The sequence below is a fragment of the Dermacentor andersoni genome, chromosome 4 (assembly GCF_023375885.2).
Source record: "Dermacentor andersoni chromosome 4, qqDerAnde1_hic_scaffold, whole genome shotgun sequence".
NCBI classification, from domain to species: domain Eukaryota; kingdom Metazoa; phylum Arthropoda; class Arachnida; order Ixodida; family Ixodidae; genus Dermacentor; species Dermacentor andersoni.
In genome coordinates, this window is record NC_092817.1 from 90709904 (window position 1) to 90731248 (window position 21345).

The 21345-nt window shown below is 46.0% G+C and overlaps 1 long non-coding RNA gene across 1 annotated transcript; it reads left to right on the top strand.

The window, feature by feature from the left end:
- Nucleotides 1-1321: 1321 nt before the first annotated feature.
- Nucleotides 1322-20628, top strand: LOC129386321 (uncharacterized). Its single transcript, XR_011893872.1, has 5 exons — nt 1322-1471; nt 10090-10323; nt 12526-12655; nt 18957-19083; nt 19723-20628. It is a non-coding gene; the product is annotated as an uncharacterized lncRNA (long non-coding RNA).
- The last annotated feature ends 717 nt before the right edge of the window (nt 20629-21345 follow it).

A 21345-nucleotide genomic window follows, 5' to 3' on the forward strand; every position in this document is an offset into this window, starting at 1 on the left:
GCAGTGCGTAATTGGACTTCTAAAACTTCTGACGAGTGCCAGAAATCGCTTGCGCAGCTTCGATGTTTTTCATGTATGAATTGCGTGGATTGGCATACTTATCACACGTTTTTTTTTGTTTATTGTCTTGGGGGGGGGGGGGGGGAGGGCTGTTAGTAAAGCATATTGTGACACGTGATCAGCAGGGAATCGTAGACAAATCGCCATAAGCGATGTGCATGATAACTTTACTAGGGATTATGTGGAGCGCGTCGACCGCTATAGAGGCACAAATAAAGCAAATCGAGCGTTCAGAATGAGCATAGAGTTTGCTTGGTATGAGCACGGCAACTTAAAGAACAAAAAGAACTCGCCATCCCGGCCCTGCGAAAGCGGATGTCCAACGAATCTGTTGAAAACCACCACTACAGTTTCTGGGGGCAGTATGCAATGTTTTATGGCTTTACGGTAATGGTATATTCGCGGACAACCGTCTGTGGCTGTGAAGAGCTGTGTGCGTGTTTGACTGTCAAGAACAGCCGGAATATACTGGATGCGCTAACGCACGCGCAGCAGCCACGCGCCCCGTAGCTTTCCCTTTAAAGCCACAGAAAGTTGTCCGCGAGTATAGTAGTGCTATGTTAGGGTAATGGTAGGAAAGAGAGCAATCGGGCAATTTTTACAGCACACCACGGCCCATAGCAGTGCTGCACCAGCATTGCAATCAGCTGGTAGGCTGGTTATTTTACATACGAAGCGCTAGGGACGTCACACCCGTCGTCGGAAGCTGGCGTCGCCGCGGCAGCTTGCGCAAACAGTAATCTTTACCGGGAAATGAATGCGGGGAGCGCTACGTGCTTCGCATTGCAATCACAAGCGCTTTATCATCACTTATGTGGTGCGGACGCGTATTTTTTTTTATGTTGTTCATAATTGAAACGTACGCTGTTCTGTAGGGTGTGTGCGTGATTCCAAAGAATGTAAGCACTGTTCGCTTCACTTTTCTGAGGGCTCGTAACCTCTACCACACGGAGCTATGAATCATTGCATTTTCTGCTTACTTGCGGGGGTAAGAGCCATTAATAATGATAGCTTCCTTCAGACGCACGCGAAAGAATCCCGCGATCCTAGCCATGTACAACTTCGCTGTAAAACGTGTCTTTTTCTCTCTTTTCTTTCTTTCTTTAAGGGGTGGATAGACAATTATTATGCCTGTACGGGTGTTGTCGTGTCGGTGAGTAGAGATTGAAGACTTTATTATTTCTTATCTGCAAATTTACATCTGCGATGTTGTATATGAAAAACAAGCAAACCATTTGCGGATTGGTTAGTGAGATACTAAGAGGCACTTTTCTTTTGGTACACCTTTGCAGGCATATTTGGGACTGCTGCCGACAGTGATACTTTCCAAAGACTGCGTTGCAGACCTTATTCCTGTGGATGTCGTGGCCAATACGCTTATTTGCGTTGGGTGGCAGGTGGCCACAACAAGGTAATAATTGAGCCACCTGGCTGAACGTGTAGGCATTGCGCCTCGCTTTGAAACGCGGTGCCAACTTTATCATGCTGGGCAATAATTAGGCAGATTGGTTGTAATAAGTGAGCTGTAAGGCAAATTGTCAATATTGTGCCCCACACCTAATTATCTGCTGATTACTGGTCAATGAAAGTAGGAAAATGGTAGAGTGTCTACATTAAACCCGCCAGATGTGTTTGTTAATATTGATTTTTATTTTATCGTTATATAGCACAGGGCCGACCGTTCAGTTGTTGAATAACATTCCAGAAACATGACGCGTGGTGTAGTTAAAGCATTAGCGTGCGGAATACTGAATTGTAGTTCACTGAACACTACAGAGAATCCATAACACTGGCACGTCAAGGACGATAGTGAAGTTGTTAACCAATTGAACCGAGAAAGAAATAGGTGACCTGCGTAAGCTAACTTCAAAAGGTTGCGTCGCAGTAACGCTCATGGTGCGTGATGCGCTCAAAGGCGCATATGTCTTACCTGTATTATTCCTGGAGTATTCTACTAACTACCAAGCCTTTTGCCTGTGTGTTATCATTCGTTGTTAGTAGCACAACACAAAAATGACGACGACGATGCTAAAAATTTTGATTATAATATTGGGCTCAAGAATGAAGGAATTTCAGATGTTTCTGGAGCTAAAGCGTAGGAAAGAGGGCCATGTTTTGCAAGGATTTTTTTTAAGCCAATAGCTATGTTCGGCTCTTTCGCACGTTTTGACTGTAGTCGCGGTTTCACTGCTGTCACAAGGGCGCCGACGCAGAGTGAGTTTCGGGACGCATTCATCACCGTACGCCAGCTATTATGGCTATTTGAGAAGCACGCGCAGTCGCCCAAGAGCTTTGTGACGTATCAAGGTACAGATGTTGTGGTTGAGTGGGGTAACGCTCGGGAAGAAGAACAGCCCTCCCCCTTTCTCACAGCTCTTCCTCCCGCCGAACTCTCCCCCTGTGGCGACTGCGGTAAAGGGGGATGGCACTTGTCTTCTGCGCGGGCACTAGCGCCGCTAGAGACAACGCACTTATGACGAATCGGCTTATATGTATCGCAGCCTGGCGCTATACCACTACAGGCATGCTCGCTGACTGGAAGAACCAACGTCGAACTTCGTCCTAGACGTTCACCCCCGAATTCATTCATCCTTGAAGTGTGCCCTTGGCATTCGTCCTCCACTCATGGAGGAGGAATGCCAAGAAGCATACCCGTCACTCCTGGAGGATCAGATTCGAAATATACTAGAAGAGTCTATGCTCACATTTACTACCTCTCCTGTGTATACATAATACGAAGGTCAGTTGGAAAGACTTCAAGCGGTTCGACGATGAGCAGAAACAAGATACAGGCGCACCAAATGTAATCACGATCAGAGGGAGGCGGGGCGGATTCAAAGGAAAAATCCAGCACCGCATCGATCGATACGGTACAATCTCAAAAGTGGAAATCCCGTTGCGAGTCCTTGGATCCTCGCACGCCTCTATTCCAAATACGGAGAACTCTGCGTGGCTTTGAGTCGTCTCCGCAACAGGGTCACCTTTCTAAGGTCCTTGCCCTGCATCAAGGACGACGTTGCTGAGGAATTCTGCTCAAGAATCGCTGTCTTACCGTCACTGCCTGCATAAATACCACGTGATATTCCGGCATCCCAGGGCTGCCGCCTGGATGTCATGTTTTCTATGAAGAAGCGACCCGCCGTGGTTGCTCAGTGGCTATGGTGTTAGGCTGCTGAGCACGAGGTCGCGGGATCGAATCCCGGCCACGGCGGCCGCATTTCGATGGGGGCCAAATGCGAAAACACCCGTGTACTTAGATTTAGGTGCACGTTAAAGAACCCCAGGTGATGGAAATTTCCGGAGTCCCCTACTACGGCGTGCCTCATAATCAGAAAGTGGTTTTGGCACGTAAAAATATATATATATATATATATATATATATATATATATATATATATATGAAGAAGCTATAGAAGCTGCACTCGCGACTTGGAGGAAGTCGTCATCGCCTCGGTACGACGGAGTCAGCTACAGGGAACCTAGAAATCTTGGCAAGGCAGAACTTCTGGTTTGCGCGAGCGTCTTTAACTCAAGTGCTGTCCGTATACGTATCTACATCTTCTCTCTCCCTTCTCGCTTCCCCTTCTCCCTTCCCCCAGCGTAGGGTAGCCTACCAGACTATTGACTGGTTAACATCCCTGCCTTCCTATATTACTCTCTCTCTCTTGGCAAGGAAGTCTGCAGTGTACAGTTGGAGAAATTCAACGAATCCTGGCGCGAAGGAATTATTCCTTGTGAGGGGAAGGCCAGCCGCCAAGCACCTTTCCTTACGACTTGTAAATCTTCACTAGACTTCGCATCGTATACCTTCTCACCGATCCCGCCCGTTGTATGAGGAAACTACTGGAAAGGATGGTGTTGAAGGTGCCTTGTATGGTGCTTAGAACGTAATAAGGTATATCTGTATGGAACGGCCGGCTAACAGCGCGAATGGCCTTCCATCGATAATGTGCACGATTTGGTAACGTATGTTCAACACGAAAAGAGCATAAAACGACCATCGGTGTGGATATTTCTTGATGTCAAATGCGCATATGGGGCCCTATACTGTAAAACCATTCCAATATGGTTTTATTCCAATCTCCTGACGTCAAATTTACGTAACCGCCGGCGCAAGCATCGGGCGGGAACCAGCAGGGTTGTCTGAACAGACCAATCAAACGTTCTCCTCGCTTATAGGAGGCCACTTTTGTTTGTTTTAAAGATTAACAACAATGCCTACAGTGCGGTTTGTCTTATTTAATTGGCTGACAAGAGGCGAGGAGCAGGCTCAAGGGGAAAGGGATTCGATGGGGCCGAGCCATTGCGCTGAAAATCGACAACCGGATGAAGAGGGTAGTGCCGGCGTCTGTGATTGGTCCGCTTTCCCTTACTTGGCTTGAGGTGGCCGGTCGAAAATCGCGGTGGTATGCAACGGAAGGTTAAGAATGCCACTAAAAAGGATCCTCAGCAAAGAAAAGGTGACTGAGCGAGGTCATAAACGTGCCGAAAGTGTTTGAAAACGTTACACAACCACGCAAAAAGGTTTATTGTACGCAAATAAATCCATACCCTCCGGCAGGTGCGAGTAGCCAGTGCCTGAGCGATCGGCGGCAGCCATCTTTTATTCCTTTCGGAACGGGGCAGCCTGCCGCTATTCAGAAAAAGAAATCACTTTTGTTCGGCATATTAATGAGTCTTTGACGTAGTGAGTTTTCGCTGTTTTGTGACGTCGCGTAACAGTTAGATTAAGTGAGTGCAGCCCGAAAGCTGTTGGCCAACACTCGAGGGTTAATGGCTAAAAGGCGTCGAATCAAAATTAACTATTTTTTTGTGCAAAGATGCATAATTAGTGCGTACGCGTTATATCAGATAGGGAGCTATCGCGGTTCTCGTGACGTCGCGTGATTGACAGGCGAAGTGGGGATGGTTCAAAAACGTTTCTGACCAATCGCGGAGGGCTGATTGCAGAATTGGAATAGAAAAGTTTGGAACAGCTTTACGTTATAGCGCCCATGATGTAGAACACGAAGGAATTCTCAATGATTTCACTGATGGGAGCATTGATTGGCCGTACATTGCGCTGGATTCACAGCCACTTGGAAGATAGCTACTTCTTCGCGCTTACCAAGGATGGGATGATCCCACCATCTAACCAGCAAAAGTGTGCCGCAAAGCGGAGTGTTAAGCCCCACGCTCTTCAACGTAGCACTGTTGGCCTTTTGGATCATTGCCAAGGACCATCCAGGCATTCATCTATGCAAATAATATTTACATCTGCATGCCCGGCGTGACACTCCCGCAGGTACGAGCGAAGTTGCAGAAGTCGGTCACACAAACGTATTCTTACCAGCGCAAGAAAGGCCAGAAAAGCGCCGCTTCGTCGCAGCTGCGCGCGAAACAATGACACCATAAGTGATACTCATAAATGAACAAATAATTCCATATGAAGTAAAAAGCAAGATATCTTTGGAGTCATCATAAGCCCCTGTTTGTCATGGACCACACACATTTCATAGCTGAAGAAGTTGGCTGCAGTCACCCATGTATTCAAATTTGTCGGCGCAAAGTCTTGGGGCGCATATGTGCAATCGACGCTACAGCTATACTGTGCAGCATTTATGGGCTTCCTAACTACAGCCTACCCGTGCCGGGTAACAACAGTAAAATTAACTCGTCATTTGAGCGCAGCTCTAAATGCGTTTTACGTGTTTTCCTTTCGCAATATATTGGCTGGCGCGGACAAGCAGTCTCGTGCGGCACGTTGCAAACGGAGCGAGGTGTGATACGACGGCCTCGCTGAACGGGCGATCGCAAGAAGCAGCGCGTGGGTGACGCGTGGTCGCGATTCACAGCAAGCGCCGCAGGCAGCCCTCCCAGATGACGTACGCTACTTTGGCGCCATCTCGTAGCCATTGTCACCGCACTACTTGTCTTGCGTGATATTACGCTTTTCTTCTCACGATTTCGTCATGCCCTCCTCCTCCGCTTTCCGCCGACTGCTTCCGCTGCACCCTCCTCCTCCGCTTTCGTCCTCGCGCTCTCGTCGCTCTCGCCGCTTTGTTTCCTCTCCCGCTGGGCTCCACGTTCGCTCTTTCATCCGTTGCGCTTCGTTCGCCCAGTTACGCCGGGAACGCCGACGCTCGACGCAGGAACGGCCGCCTAAGAGCTGCGCTCTAAAATGCGGCTGTCCATGAATATCTTAATAAGGCGAATGCACAAAGAGTAGTATATTGGCTCAATAAACTAGATATCGAAAAAGTTCCGCTATGACTGCCGGTGCTATGCGATTAGCATTCAAGCGATGCAGCGACACACTGTATTGGCACACCCGAAACACGTCACGTATGAGCCGTACGTGTACCGCCACTGCCTCCTATAGATAGCACGCCTGGGCAGTTTGCTTTGTGACGTCATGCTACCTGGACTGAAATTTCCATTTCCAAGCCCGGCGTGACGAAAGCGGTGGCTTCACAATCACCGTGGCTTACTCGGGAGCATTCCTATTTATTTATTTATTTATTTATTTATTCATTCATTTATTTTTATTAAACACCCTCACTGGCTCCAGCAGGAGTATCATGTGAGGGGGGATTATACAATGTACTTAAGTGGAAGCATTAAAAAGAATGGAAAGAGATAACGAGAATATGAGACGTATACTAAGGTACATAAAACGAGGTGCCGTACATAATAGTTAGCGGAACGCGATATACACTATCTGAATGAATGGCGACGCACACAATGTAAATTTAACACCGTCAAGTTTTACATAAGTAATGTAAGGGTACATCTCTTGACAATGCCAAATACAGAAGTTACCGAGAAGCGTGTACATAATTAAGAGAAAATTAATGAAACAACTGGTCACGAAAAAATACCGGTTACATCATGACGAAAATAAACAAGGTCATGAATGTGGACATCATTGCGAGTGGTAACGATGATGAATTGAAGGCGTTTGTGTGAACAAAGATACGTTTTAAGGAGCGGTTGTTGTTCAAAAGGCGAGATATTCGTAACGGTTGGCAGAGAAAGAGGACGGCTGGGTGCTGACGGTTTGTTATTTTGTGAAATAAGCAGATTAGAGCAATCTTTCTACCTGACTCCAAGGAAGATACGGACAGAGAAGATTTAGTATTAGTAACACTAGAATGACGGCTGTAGTCTTTGGCGATGAAACGCGCCGCGCGATTTTGAACACGTTCGAGAGCGTTGCTTAGATAGGTTTGGTGAGGTGACCAATATAATGACGCGTATTCAAGTTGAGGACGGACGAATGTTAGATATGCTAGTGATTTGGTCGAAGTAGGAGTGTCGTGGAGGTTTCCTTTAAGGTAACCGAGGGTGCGTGATGCTTGCTGCTGTGATATTATCTAAGTGAGTTGTCCAAGAAAGTTTGGGTGCTTGTAAGACTGCTACGCGGGTGCTTGTAAAGTGCTTGTAAGACTGCTACGTGGAAGCTATTGAGAGCGTAGTTGGATGCCGGAGCTCATTTCTTGCGAGTGAAGGTCATTCGCTTACATTCATCGGTATTAAGAGACATTTGTCAGCATGAGCACCAATTAGTTGCGAGATTCAGGTCCTGTTGGAGAGCAAGATGATCAGCTGAAGAAGAGATTTTACGGTAGATTAGGCGCTCGTCTCCAAAAAGTCGCATCTTAGAGAAGATACCCACTGCCAGATCATTAACGTAAATCAAAAATAACAAGGGGCCCAAAAGACTACCGTGGGGGACGCCGGAGGTGACATTACTAAGAGATGATGAGAATGAATCAGTTACGGTGTATTGTTTATGGAAGGAAAAAAAAAATTCTCACCCAGGATAAATGTAAGGAATCTATAGCAGTCGGGTATCATTACGTCATGGATCGAAGTGAACCGGTACGGAAGCCGGCCTCCCCTCTTAGACTTCTTCTGCACGCGCTCCGCCATCTAGTGGTGAGCCCGCGAAGTCAGCGCGAAATCCTCTTCCTCTTGCACGCCATCCGAAGTGCGTGGTGTGGCGGCGAGTGCGAACACTGATAATTAATTCCTCCTAGCCTACGGGCATTTGTAGCGCAGTGATAAAGCGCCGTGCTGATGATCTTGAGGAATCTGCGTGTCGCAGGTTCGGTTCTGCCCAGCACCACATAAATTTTAAAGAATGTTTTTTTTTCTTTCCATCACATCGGCGTAAAGAGGCTAGTGGATAGACATCAAGGTGACCCAAGTATGCTAATTCGCATTAATCAGATTGTGACGATGCGTTCATTACCCGAGTGACTAGTTTGTGACCAATTTATTCCCGGAGTGTCAAACGCTCATATGCGACGCACGGCACAGTGCAAATGCGTTCGTTATATGCAGGTATACCGCGTTCTAGACGAAAAAGAATGACTGTGCTGCTTGTAACTGGAAAAAAGTGGACGGAACACCTCATTTTCCTGTCCGCCCTTTATTATCCCGCTTTCATTGTTTTCGGGTGTGTTGATGTATAGCAAGCTCAAATTCAGGCGTATTTGCAATATTTATTTATTTATTTATTTATTTATTTATTTATTTATTTATTTATTTATTAAAATAAAGAAATATTCAAATATTGCCTTGAAAGTGGAATTTGGCCTGTTCAGATCGGTTATCTGAAGAGGCGTACAATACTTCCACGGTCAATCGCAATGCCCAAGTGGCTATAATTGAAAAAAATTCACTGAATAACTTTTCTAATTGTTCACTTTGTTAGACGTTTAAATAGTGAAATTAAGCAGGCGTGGAGTTACGCCTTCCAGCGGAAATTTTAAGACTAGCGCAGATACTCACATGAGCAACTCCCTAATGTGGCACGAAATATATTGGCGTTCCAGTCAACAGTTCCACAAGAGTCTCCCTCTAAGAGTCGGAAATAATAATAACTGCAAGGCAAATGTATCATTAAGGCCATTTTGAAGACCGATATCTTGAAAGTTGCGCTAGTCTCAAGATTATCGCTAGGCAAATACGACTTCACCACTTCTCGCTTTCACTTGCGCAACTGGAACAAGGGAATAAATTAAAACGTTTATTCGCGCACTATTTTAATAAGCTAGATGGTTGTGTAGGTTGGCCATGCAAGTAATGCCCGCGTCTTCATTCAATCTTCTTGAACGGACTGAAGTGCGTTGTACTTCACAGGCGATCTTCAAAAAAATCTGTTCCGACTACAAAAAGGAACTACGCAAAGAGGTGGTACCGCTCGCGGCGAAATAGAGATGTGGCATGATAACCTTCACGCACATCTGCGACCACTCTGTGAGAATCCATGCGATGACTGCACTGAGACGATCGACAATGGCAGCTGTTTTAGAGCGTACAACACAAATATATTTGGTTGATTGCTTCACGCGAAAAAACCGACTGGGCGGACGATGACCGCACGCAGCGGTCATGAATTATTTTATAAAGGTACGGCGTGTGCAAACTGCTCCGTGTCTGTAGTTAGAGCAGGGCCAATAATATCGCAATTACCAAATTCCGTTGTTTCGAAGACACTTGCAGAACTTTCCAGCAGGGCGCCTGCAGCCAAAATATGAGGATCGCGCCATGTTATCCCTCATACCACGTCAGAGGCGCACTTCCGTAAGATGGCACCGCGATACGTCCTCGCACCAAATGGTGCCACATTTTCTGTACAGTATCGCAATTCTTTCACTCATACTGTTGTGTTTGTATGTCTTATTCTTCCTTTTTTTATCGACACGTAAGGAAATATCTACCTTAAATGAATTAAATTATGGGGTTGAACGTGCCAAAACCACTTTCTGATTATGATGCATGCCGTAGTGGAGGGCTCCGAAAATTTCGACCACCTGGGGTTCTTTAACGTGCACCTAAATCTAACTACACGGTGTTTTCGCATTTTGCCCGCATCGAAATGCGGCCGCCACGACCGGGATTCAATCCCGCGACCTCTGCTGAGCAGCCCAACACCATAGCCACTCAGCAACCCCCGCGGGTAATGTGTACCTTTCTGTGCGCTTTCTCTTTCTATACAAGTTGGAGCTGACATCGATAACAGAATTCTTTTTTTCGCAGGCCAACGCAGCTGAAGGTATACAACTCTGCGAGCAGCGCGGTAAATCCACAAACGTGGGGTGAGCTGTACGCGCAAGTGAAAAGTACCACGGCGCAACGCCCTTTGCCGAACCCGCGTCGCTTCCCCATCGCGACCGGCAGCAAAGTCTTGTATCGTCTGAGCCTGTGGTTCTTGCGTTACGTGCCTGCATTGCTTGGAGACGTGGTCTTGCGGTTGACAGGAAGAGAAGCTAGGTTGGTTCTGCAAGCATCTTGGGTGGCTTAACTAGTGATATTTAGACATCCCTGCAAAGTTAAACGTGTTCTTGGTGGCATTATGCATTATTTGTTAGAGCAGACTAAATTTGAAAGGCAAAGTAAATGGACTGTACATATAATAGTCCTGCATACAAGTTGACGACATCCGGTTCCCGCGGGGACACAACTTTTCTGGAAGCGAGTGTTCCGGCACCTCATCAAAGTCGTCGTCTGCGATGCAGATGGCAGGGCGCAATGCGCGAGCCGTGCAAGCAAGCGCAAGCAGTTGCGGCGGGGTAGAGGGCGCGTATTCCGTAGCGCCCAGTTTGACCCTCCCCTCGCGTTTATTTCGCACTCGTGCATGGATTTGTTGCGACGGACCTCGGGCTCTACCGCACTTGATAAATGACGCTCTTCGGGAGCGAGTGCTGCAGAAGCTCTTGCAGGGCTCGGTCTGGCAGCAGCTTGCAGGGTCTCCTTCCTCCTCGTTTCGATGTGTTTGTCAGTAGCCTGCACGCCGCACGTTCTGCTTTCACAGATGATTCGCCCCCTAGATCTGCGAGGGACCAGCCCCAACACGTAGGCATTTCTTGAACCTCCCTAGTGGTTCCGCAACGTGGAGTAGCAGGAAAAAGTTACCTCAATCACGCCGACCTCTCCAGCTTTATCTCATTAACATTATTCCTTCCCTCCCCCCCTCGCTCTCTCTCTTTATAGTGGTCGGCGTACTTCAGTAGCGATACAGAGGCCTACCGATGGCATAACTTCGTGGGGAAAAAAGAAGGGAAAGGGTGGACAAGGGGATGGTGGGGCTGAGGAAAGCTTTCAATCTGTACTCGTAGTGACCCCTTTATAGTCGTTCTTGCAGAGATTGTTTAAAGCTCTGCGGCTGCTCTGCCACCTACTCCCTCCTCAGCCTCCTTACTTCACGCGGCTTCACCATTAGCCTGCCTCTCTATAAGCAAGGAGTGTAGTATGTGTTTCAGCTTACCAGGTAACTTAAACCGCGATACTTTTCGAAGAATGCAAGGCGACAACAAACTTTTTTTTTCCGAGTCCTAGCTACCAGGCATTGAGATAAGAGAAGAGAAAAGGCAGAGAGGTCTATCGGACTGGCTTTCGGTTGGCTACCCTTCCCTGGGGAAAGGGAACGAGTGACTGAAACATGAAATAGCAAAAAGAGAGAGAGCTCACGCGCACATTATCACACACAGGCCCATTGGCTCCAGTAAAGTCAATAAAGGTCGTGTACGTTTCTTTGTTGACGATGAGCGAGGCCCAGGATGCGTGACTACCACGAAGTTACGTGCCCAGAATGGTGGTAACGTAGGAAACTGCAGTGTGCAATTTTTTTCGGGGGTCCTTAAGCTGCGCGTGTCGGTTGGGAGGAAATAAGAAACGGTATTATGTAGGGATTCTTTTCGACCGAGTCTATTCTTTTCTCATCACCCATCGCACAAGTGACCGATACCGGCAATAATGTAGGCGTGGCGTCTTGACAGCCAGTGAAAAACTACAAAAATAATGAAAAGTCAGTATAATCGTTACTTGATAGATATTAGGTTATTTTAACAGATAAAGCACTGTGAAAACGTTTGTAAGCAGACGTTCTTATAAGTGTCGTATTTTGATCTTTAAATGCGATTTTAGCATAATGGCATCTTTTGCAGCAGAACTCCATATCTTGTTGCAGTAGTTCTCAATAATATCTTCGTAATGCATGTTTTAGCATCAGTTGCAAGTATCACTGATCGCATTTTCTTTTTGGATAAGACTGAATTCTTCAGGCATTCTTTATTTTAACTAAGAGTATGGCATCACAAACTTCGCTAACATACAGAACGTTGTTCAGCCATGACGACTTTAAGTGCCGGGTGCACCCGTATATTGGCGTGCATCAAAGCAACTATATTTAGAAAAAAATTAAATGGTTGGTATCAGACCAAGAAGGTTTAATGAACCTTACGCTTGAAAAACCACTCACATATCTACGTTGCTTGTTTGTTTGTTTTTATCTGCGGCGCGTCGTCAGGCTACCATGTCGGCAGTCTTTGAGCGTAAAAAGTACTAATGTGCACGAAATTTGCAATAAGCGAATAAACGCGAAACGTGGTCTCGTGACTGACAAAAGGGTCTACGAAATGAGCAAGTAAATTTGGGGAACAGTAAAGCAGCCGATTTAATTATTATTCTTTACAGTCTAGTTGACCGGTATCGCAAGGCTGTTAATGGCATGGACGCCACGAGCTTTTACACCACCAACAGCTGGCTGTTCCGATCAGACAACGTCGTGGGACTGATGAACGATCTGCCTCCAATAGACCAGCAGGTGCGCTCTCCGGTGTCTTGTGTCCTAGCTTATTTTGCTCGAAAACATTAACGAATACCACGATGACCGGTAATTTCGGTTACTGACAGACTGGGTGCAGAAAGAAAAATCACACCGCCGGCACTTGCATAGTGATGAACAGTGGTAGAAGAAGGAGTGTCGCTGAAGCCAGTGTTTCGACAAGGGCAAGTCCCTTTGTCGAAACGTGGGTTGCCACAACCCTCCTTGTTCTATTCCTCTCATCGCTTCAAGCATTTGTCTTCCTGTGAACTTATGCCTTGTTTGACCACTGGCACCTGCAGCCACCGTACAGCTTTCACGATCAAGACCCGAGTTCACAGAACTGTTATTACGCTAGAACAGTTCGTCAGAGCAGGTGTCAGCCAATCGCGACATCGTACGTACTGTGTGTTGCATAAATATGAGCGCGAGGTGTACAGAACTGTTTCAGCTAAACCGCTGCATGACTATTTACGCTCAAATTTGGCTCACGGGGAGCGTGCTTCCAGCTGGTTAACTTTAATACCACGTCTTCGAGCAATGATTGTCCGTATTGTTCACAATAAAACCTAAGAGCGCGTTGTCTGCAGCGAAATGCAATAAAAGAGATGTAGATTTCGGCGCATCTAGGATGCCTCGATACCGCGCTTCTCCATGCAGTGAGATGACACGTCCAGTTGCACCACCGCATAGTGTCTGAACGCTCGAAGGCGCACCATGATGGACAGGGATAATTTAGTTTCAGCGCTCAATGATAGCGTAAAAGTTAGTTACTTTTGCAAATTGGATGCCACCTGAATTGCAGTATTTACAGCTCACCTTAAAAATGTGTGTCAAACGTTCACAGTAAAGGCATGTGCTAGAATAAGTTTAGAGCCCGGCAGATATAACTAGTCGTTTTTCCTGCGATTTCGCTTGCGCTCACAAACGTGCTTCCTAAACAAGGTTTACCCATGTGATGTATACTTCGGGTGCAGGTGTAGCCCTTCGAAGAGACTGACGCAACCTGTCACACCCAGCGCATAGCGACCGTATAGCTATAGCCACGGAAGGCCCAGCACACCTGTCAAAGGCTATAAGAGGAAAGGAGGCGAATAAATACGGCAGCTTTACCAATAACCGAAGGTGCTGTAGTTATCGAGATTCAAATCGTGTATGTGGAAAATAATAATCATAAAGAGCGCGTGGACAAAAACAGTGTTGCCTTATCAGAGACAAACTTTATGAGTGAGTAGCAAGTTCACGGGGAGGAGGTTTCGATCGCAGGCGCGACAGATAAATTTTAATGTGCGCTAAATTCAAAAACTCTGGCGTTTAGAGTGTCTAGGTGCACGTTAAATTAAGGCGCACGTGAAGATTTACGCGGTGTAACATAAGTACAGCGAGCCATTTCAAGCGTTTCTTTTTGTACCTTTGATTTTTTTTTTACGTTTCTCAACGTCATTTTTTCAAGCATTTCTGTTATTTTTCTTCGACATCTTGACCGAGTTTTCTGGCACACCATAGACTGCATTGGCCCGCAATCTCGTCACTGAGCGACGCCGGACACCTTGCTTTCGAAATCGCCAAAATTCTTTTAAGAATTCCCGCGGGATTGTCCACAGAGTTTTAAGCGTTGCAGACTTAAGGACTGACTCTGACATGCTCATGCTGGCTCTGTGGCCACTTTTCACCTTGAGGAAATTGTGAGAAAGAGGATCGAACTCCAGCCACGGAGGTCATCAAAAGGCTAGCCATGTAGCCGAGTGTATCGGTAACAACCTTGAGAAGAGCCATGCGAAGGAACTGCGAAGATGTTTCCCTACAAGTTCCAGAGAATACATGTACTGACGGAGGTGCAGACAAAGGAGAGAGCTAGAGAAAAGGTTAATCATACGAAATGGAGAGAGGTCGGCCTGAAGCCCGTTCCTCTAGTCAGCTACTCTGCGCTGGGGAAAGGGTAAGAGGGAAAGAAAGGGGAAAGAAAGAGGCGAATGATGGGTGACAATAACGAGAGGAGGAGGAGGATGTGAAACATATAGCAAGCAATTTGGTCTGCTCAAAGCCTATAATCCAGGCCCGCAGTTTTTAAGAAGTCAAGTAAGGGCTGGATGGCCTTAAAATTCTATTTAACGTCGGGCCAATGGTAAAAATAACGTCATCCAACAACGGTGGGCTGTCGAGGCGCCGAAGGTCATTGCTCAACTTTTGTCGCGCTTCCACGTACTGAGGGCAGTCACACAGCACATGACCATTCACGCAGCACAGCTCACAGTCTGGAGACTCGGTGCGCCGCATGAGGCGCAAGGGTCGATGTGAAAAATCCAGGCTGCTGTTGGCACGGGCCCTGAAGGGGGAACACTTGGCAACTGGTTTCACCGATCGGAACATTTTCACGGTAGATGTCCCGCAGAACACTCAGAACTCTCGTATGATTGGCCCGACATGAAAGCTTGCGAAGCAGCAAGTTGGACAGTTTTTCAGAACTCTCATCTGGCGTCTGTCGTCACTTGAGGAGTACGGGATGCACTTCGATAGTTTCTTTCTTTTTTGGTGGAGAGGGGGGGGGGCGAAAAAGTCATAGAAAGTGTAAAAATCTACACTGAAACATACTTTAAAGATATTCTGTGGCCTCATTCACAGCCCTGGTCTCCGTCCGAGTTCAGCAAGCAATCTTTGAATTCGTAGCAGTGTGGTGCTCCGGCTAATCAATCAAACAGCACATCCACACCACAGCAGCGAAGTCGTGCTCTCGTGCCCGGCTTCATTCCAGATGAAGAGTGGCCGACAAATTCCGCCTACTTAAACACAATCAACTCTAATGCGGGGCTGTTCTTGTAGAAGAAGTCCGCACCCATCAGCAAACCAGCGTGGTGTTCCTGAAAGCATCGCTTGAGGGATAATAATTCCCCTGAGGACACCTGGCGGGTCGCGAGTGAAGCACACTCAGAACATTTAAAGCCAATTATTAAGACCAAGAGCAGATATGTAGATCGCATTGCTTGTATATCGAGTAAATATCCTGCAAAAGATTTTCTGAGATTTCGTCACTCTCACCCAAAATTTTTGGCACAAATCTTGACATTATTCATAGCGCACCCTGTAGGTGTATGTTAAAGAACCTCAGGTAGACAAAAAATTTTCCAGACTCGCCCACTACAGCTTGCCTCATAATCCGATATTGGTTTTGGCACACAAAACCCCCGAATTATACTTTCAAATATTTGGAAAGTAAAAGCAATGCACGATGCATGACCTCTAAGCACTGATATATATACAACATCGTTGTAGACATAGCCTAAAGTATAAGGTCATGTGTTCGGCTTGTGAATATTTCAGACGTGTTAGACAAGTATAGAGCCTAAATGCTTCGCTGGAAAACACATTTGTATTACATTATATTCCTAGATATGAGTACAGCGATATGAAAAAAAGCAGCAGAGTGACACATCTCACCAAAAGAAATGAAACGTTCCCTGCCAAAATATATAGCTGTCACTTTAGTGAAACTACAGGGAGACAGCCTGTAAATTATTGAGGTGTAGTTCCAAGCAGCTCACGAATGCGTCCGCCTGTCTTAAGCCACAGGAGGCCATTAACATAAATTTGAGCGCACTGACAGAACAAATGCTAAAGTTGCGCACTTGCCAAAGCATGAAAACATATCGTTCCAAGTTCACAATCTGCAACAATTTTATGGCCACATCCATCCTTCTCGTTACATCCGTCTGATACAATCTGTGCAAGTAGACGCTGAGCTGCAATGACAAACCTCCCCAGGAATTTCTTTGTAACATTTGGATGCTCAATGCACGCTATTATTAGAAATAACGAATTAAATCTGAGCAAGTTTTTCGTCGACTTCATTAAATGCCTGGGACGGCAAATGCCTAGCGTTTAGTGAATTTGTTGAACCCCGCTTCACGCGAAGACACAAATTTAAGACATCGTGGCATACATGAACAAGGCTGTTTTTGCTCGCTTTCTTCTGTGTTCCGGGTCGCGGAGAAATCTAAAACACAGGCGCCGCTTTTTCAATGCGTTGGTACCCGACGATGCGCAACAACGGGGCACGATGAAGCGTTTCTAGCTGTGAAACTATCACCCCCATTCATCTCACGTCGCGATCCCGACAGGCCAACTCGGCGAACACGTCCGCGGCGCCGTGGACAGTGCAAACGCCAGGCAACGCGACCGCGCCGAACTGAGTAATGCTGGCATATGTAACAACCACTGCAACAGCTCCGCCACAATATGGCGACGGTGCGGTGCAGGCCTGGTCAAAGGACGTCCCCGTGTCGCTGCCCTGAACGGCCGGAGGCAGCGATGCTACAAAATTACAAAATCGAGGTGCCGGCCTGCTACAAAACAGTGGCGCTGTGTGTCGCCGTTATGGTGAAAAGCGGGTTTCACCATAGCGTTGGCAGATGGCGCCACCTTTCTACGGTTTGCTAGATTCTATATTGCACTGTTATTGTCCCTTAGCGGCAAACGGGACTTTTTCTTTTTTTTTTCAGTGACATCACCGCAGACGGTTGTTATTACTATGAGCAAAACAGGCAAGGATACTCGCAAAACGTAGTTTCTATACTGATGCCGCTGCCAAATCCTACCTCTGCGAAATTTGAGTGGGCATCATCGATTAGTTTAGCTGAAACAGTCATGTACACCTATTTACGAAAGACTCAGTATTATTAGAGAAGGTGGTCTACCAATAGGAAACAACACTTGCGAACGTTAAATATGCGAACACGGGCCCTCGGGTCCTCTGACCATTCGCCCAAAGAAGTTCACTTCTAGATATATATATATATATATATATATATATATATATATATATATATATATATATATATATATATATATATATATATATATATATATATACACATGTGTGTGTGTGTGTGTGTGTGTGTGTGTGTGTTCACGGCGCTGGATGAGGGGCGTTCTGATACTGGGCCATGCGTGCATCGCTAATCGCATGAACCATCTCTGACATTAATTTTCCTAATGCCATTATACCTGAAGTCGCTGCGACGCGCACGTTTTTAATGACGTCAAACGTCGCAACGACGATGGCTGCAGTGAAGGCAATAAGTTTGTTTGATAATCTTAATATCACCAAAAGCATTTATTCGGCAAAGGTTCGAGAAATTGCAGTAAGATATTCGTAGTACGGTATATGTAGAATTATTTCAATTTATTTCACAAATGTATCTTCTTTTTTTGTGCGTGTGTGCAGTCGTAACTCCTAACATTGGAAGCGATTGTACGCGTTCAACAGCGGAATAAATTTTTAGAACCACAATGCGCCTCAAAGGACAATAAGTCTTAACGCCAATAAGCATGCATGTGTGGCGCCACCTGAATTGCTATAAACTTCAAAGCATTAAACAGTTAATCTCATATTTCTTGTGCCCCTGTGACACTAGCAACAAAGCATCATAATACAGAACCCAGGAGTATCGTAGACTCTATACGAGCAGTGACACCATTTTCATTAGGAATATGAGCGCGAACGACCTTTGAAGATTCTTTAAATATCTGAAGCAGCTCCTTTACTTTATTATTATTATTATTATTATTATTATTATTATTATTATTATTATTATTATTATTATTATTATTATTACTATTTAATTGGCTACCCAGAACTGCCATAAAAGAGCACGGAAGTTAGTTACTCTGTATATCTTCATTGCGTAAGCGTTTAATCGAAATTAGAGATTTTCTCCTGTAACAACTAATGTTTCTTTGTTTTTTGTCGGACAAACAGCGTGGTAGTTTCAGTATAGGTAACTTAAGAGTGTATCCTAATTCACTCACCACTTGCCATTTGCATTTACTCGAGCGGAGGTTGAATGTGACGGATGCGGTGACATTTCGTGAATTTCGTGCTTCACTAGAAACGATTCCGCCGGTTTAGACGAGAATATATAGCACGCTGTCCATTTAACAGCAGCAAACATTTCGGGAAGGAAGGAATTTGACAGCTTACGTCTGAGGTAGGAGGATGGCCTTTAGGGCAATCTTCTTTTTGCGAATACTTCTTCGCATGCGCAGCTTGCAACACAAATATTGAACGAAAGAAGAAAAAACACCGATAAACATTAAAATAAGGCTCTTGGTCACTCGCTAACAAAGGACACTATGCTTCCCTGCTGCAATAAGTGAGCAGTCATGAAGACAAAAATTTCTTGCAGGATTTTCTGTCCGTTTATTACAAAGCACGAACTCTTTTGTTCTAGTACGTGTAAGAGCTGAGTGTTTCCATTCGTTATATCCGTACAACGCTACAATGCTGAAATCACTATTCATACAGTTGTTCAACCTTGACATCCGGAAGTTGAATTGGTGCCAGTATTGGGATAACTACGTGACAGGCATTCGCAAGTACCTTTTGAAAGTCGATGATAAAGAACTCCCTCAAGAGCGTCAAGTCTGAGAAGGTAAGCGTACGAACTATAGTTCAAGTTATTCGGAAGGCGGACTTTCAGTATTTTCTTAGGGAAGGGAAATACTACGTCCAGCGTATAGAAAAATGTCTGAAGCGAGCATCTCAGCTATAACTTCAGACATTCGAAAAATTTTAAAGAAACACTTGGTAATTGCGTACAAGCAGCATGCAGTCAAAGGAGGGAGAGTTTATGCAATAAGCCATATCACCGATCGCGTGTTGCCAAAGTAATGTTCGCGAGCTGCTTTAGGCCGACTTCTTCTAGGCGAGGTAGAAATTCTGAAATACAAATTTATGTTTACTCGGATTACATTCTGCGACAGAAGCTTACGGGACGCGGGTTTCACGGCAATGTTGCTTTTCTGATCCCTAATATCAAGACGCTTCCGACTCAATTATTCACTGTGTAGAGCTCAAAGATTACTGCACGCTGATACACCGAGTTCGAGGCTATAGACTCAGGCTTCGTGGTGAGTCAACACGGCTTTGTCAAAACAAGTTGGCGGTGGCATAAAAAATTGAACCGTAAATAGATGGCGCATCCTAAACTTGTTTTTCGAGCTTCCCGCTGTGCCTCAAGACGTATACAGCGGTACACTGCTGTTTTTTTTTTGTTTTTGTTTTTATCTAGTGGCCATGATAGCGTTCAGCTGCGGAGCGTGAGGTCACGGATTCAGTTTGTGGTAGCTACGGTGCACATGGATTGAAGAGGCCTCACACATGCAAAGAAGTATCTGTGCATGTTGAAGAGCCATAGGTATGACATTTGTGGCCCGTACGTCGCAGCAGCTACGCAGGTGTAATGCAAGTTTGGTTTCCGCAGCTACAGCGTGCGGCTGCCGCCGATAAGGCGTCCTCAAGATGGCGTCACGAAGCGGCGGACCTATCACGTGCCACGAAGGCGCGCACGAGATCCTCCGCGGCTGCTGGTCCAGTTTATTCAATAAATGAGGTGTTTACGTAAATCTTCGATCATTTATTATGCGATAGAGTAATTATGGAAGCTAAAGCCAGCAAAAAAATTTCCCTAAAGTGATTTTTGTTCTAAATGTGGTTATGTTTTCCTTGAGATTGGTGTTTTATGGTTACGAGCCCTGGAATGTTAGGCAGTGGAAGGAAATGGCAGTGGAATGCAATTGTTATGATGTGCCGGACGAGTCTAGCAAGCAAAGTAAGTTGGTGTCAGAGAGGGTCATTGAGGAGTAGCACATACATAGTGTCACGTGCTCAGCGATATAAGTTTGCCCGACGGATGGTTTCGAACCAAGGTTTTCTCGGCACAGCAGCCCGATGCTCTACCTATTACACCACCGACTACCCAGTGACCCAAATAGGCGGGAAAACGGTTATAGATATCGATAGGTACCTATCCAAAAGTCTGTGAAGTTTATTAAGAATGCTCATTGTACATAATAATACATTTTATACGACCGCATCCCTCCGCTTTAACAAACTGCTCTAAACCGCTGGGTTCTTGCTCAGTTCCCCGTCGTAGGCAAGCGCACTGAAACAGCAGTTTTTGAGCCAGCGACGCATATAATGCAACCCTCATCATCTACAGCATCACTCGTTCTGGCCTCCGAAATACATTCTCAGACGCCACTGGTCTCCGAGTCTGTGCGTAGCGCAACACCTTGGCAAGCTATATTGTTACGCGCTAGCTCAGTGGTTAGCGCGCTCGACTCCCAAATGCACCTTGCTTCACTTACATCAGCTCAAATTCCAGTGTAGGAGTTTGTGGAGAAGTTACTATTTTTCTTCGTGCTGTGGCAATGGCGAAGCTAGGGATGACGAGGTGGCCCCACGATGACAAAAAGAAAAAAAGGGAACACTGCTGTGCGTCGCCGATGTAGACGACGATGTTCGTCGTCAGCATAACGGAATGGACGGACGGGCGCATAAGATGAACCAAATTTCGGGTGCTTAACTGCTGTCGCCACAAAATACAATACCACACACGCTTGCGTGTCACGCTGGCAGTGCTTGCAAACGTGCCACGCATGGACGAACGATGCCTTATAATCTACCCCGCCGCTGCTACGAATGCACGCAGGCATTGCCTTCGAAATTTACGCCAGCGATTGGTATCGGGTGCGCTGCCGAAAGCAGCAGAGGTGGTCATTCGTGAGAGTGATAACAAGATTGAAGAAACCCGAAGTCGACCCACCACCCTGTCACTTCCTCGGTGTCAACCTTAAATGCGCTGTTGCTGTTCACACGCGGCATGATTGGGAGCCCTGCGATCGCGGCGCAC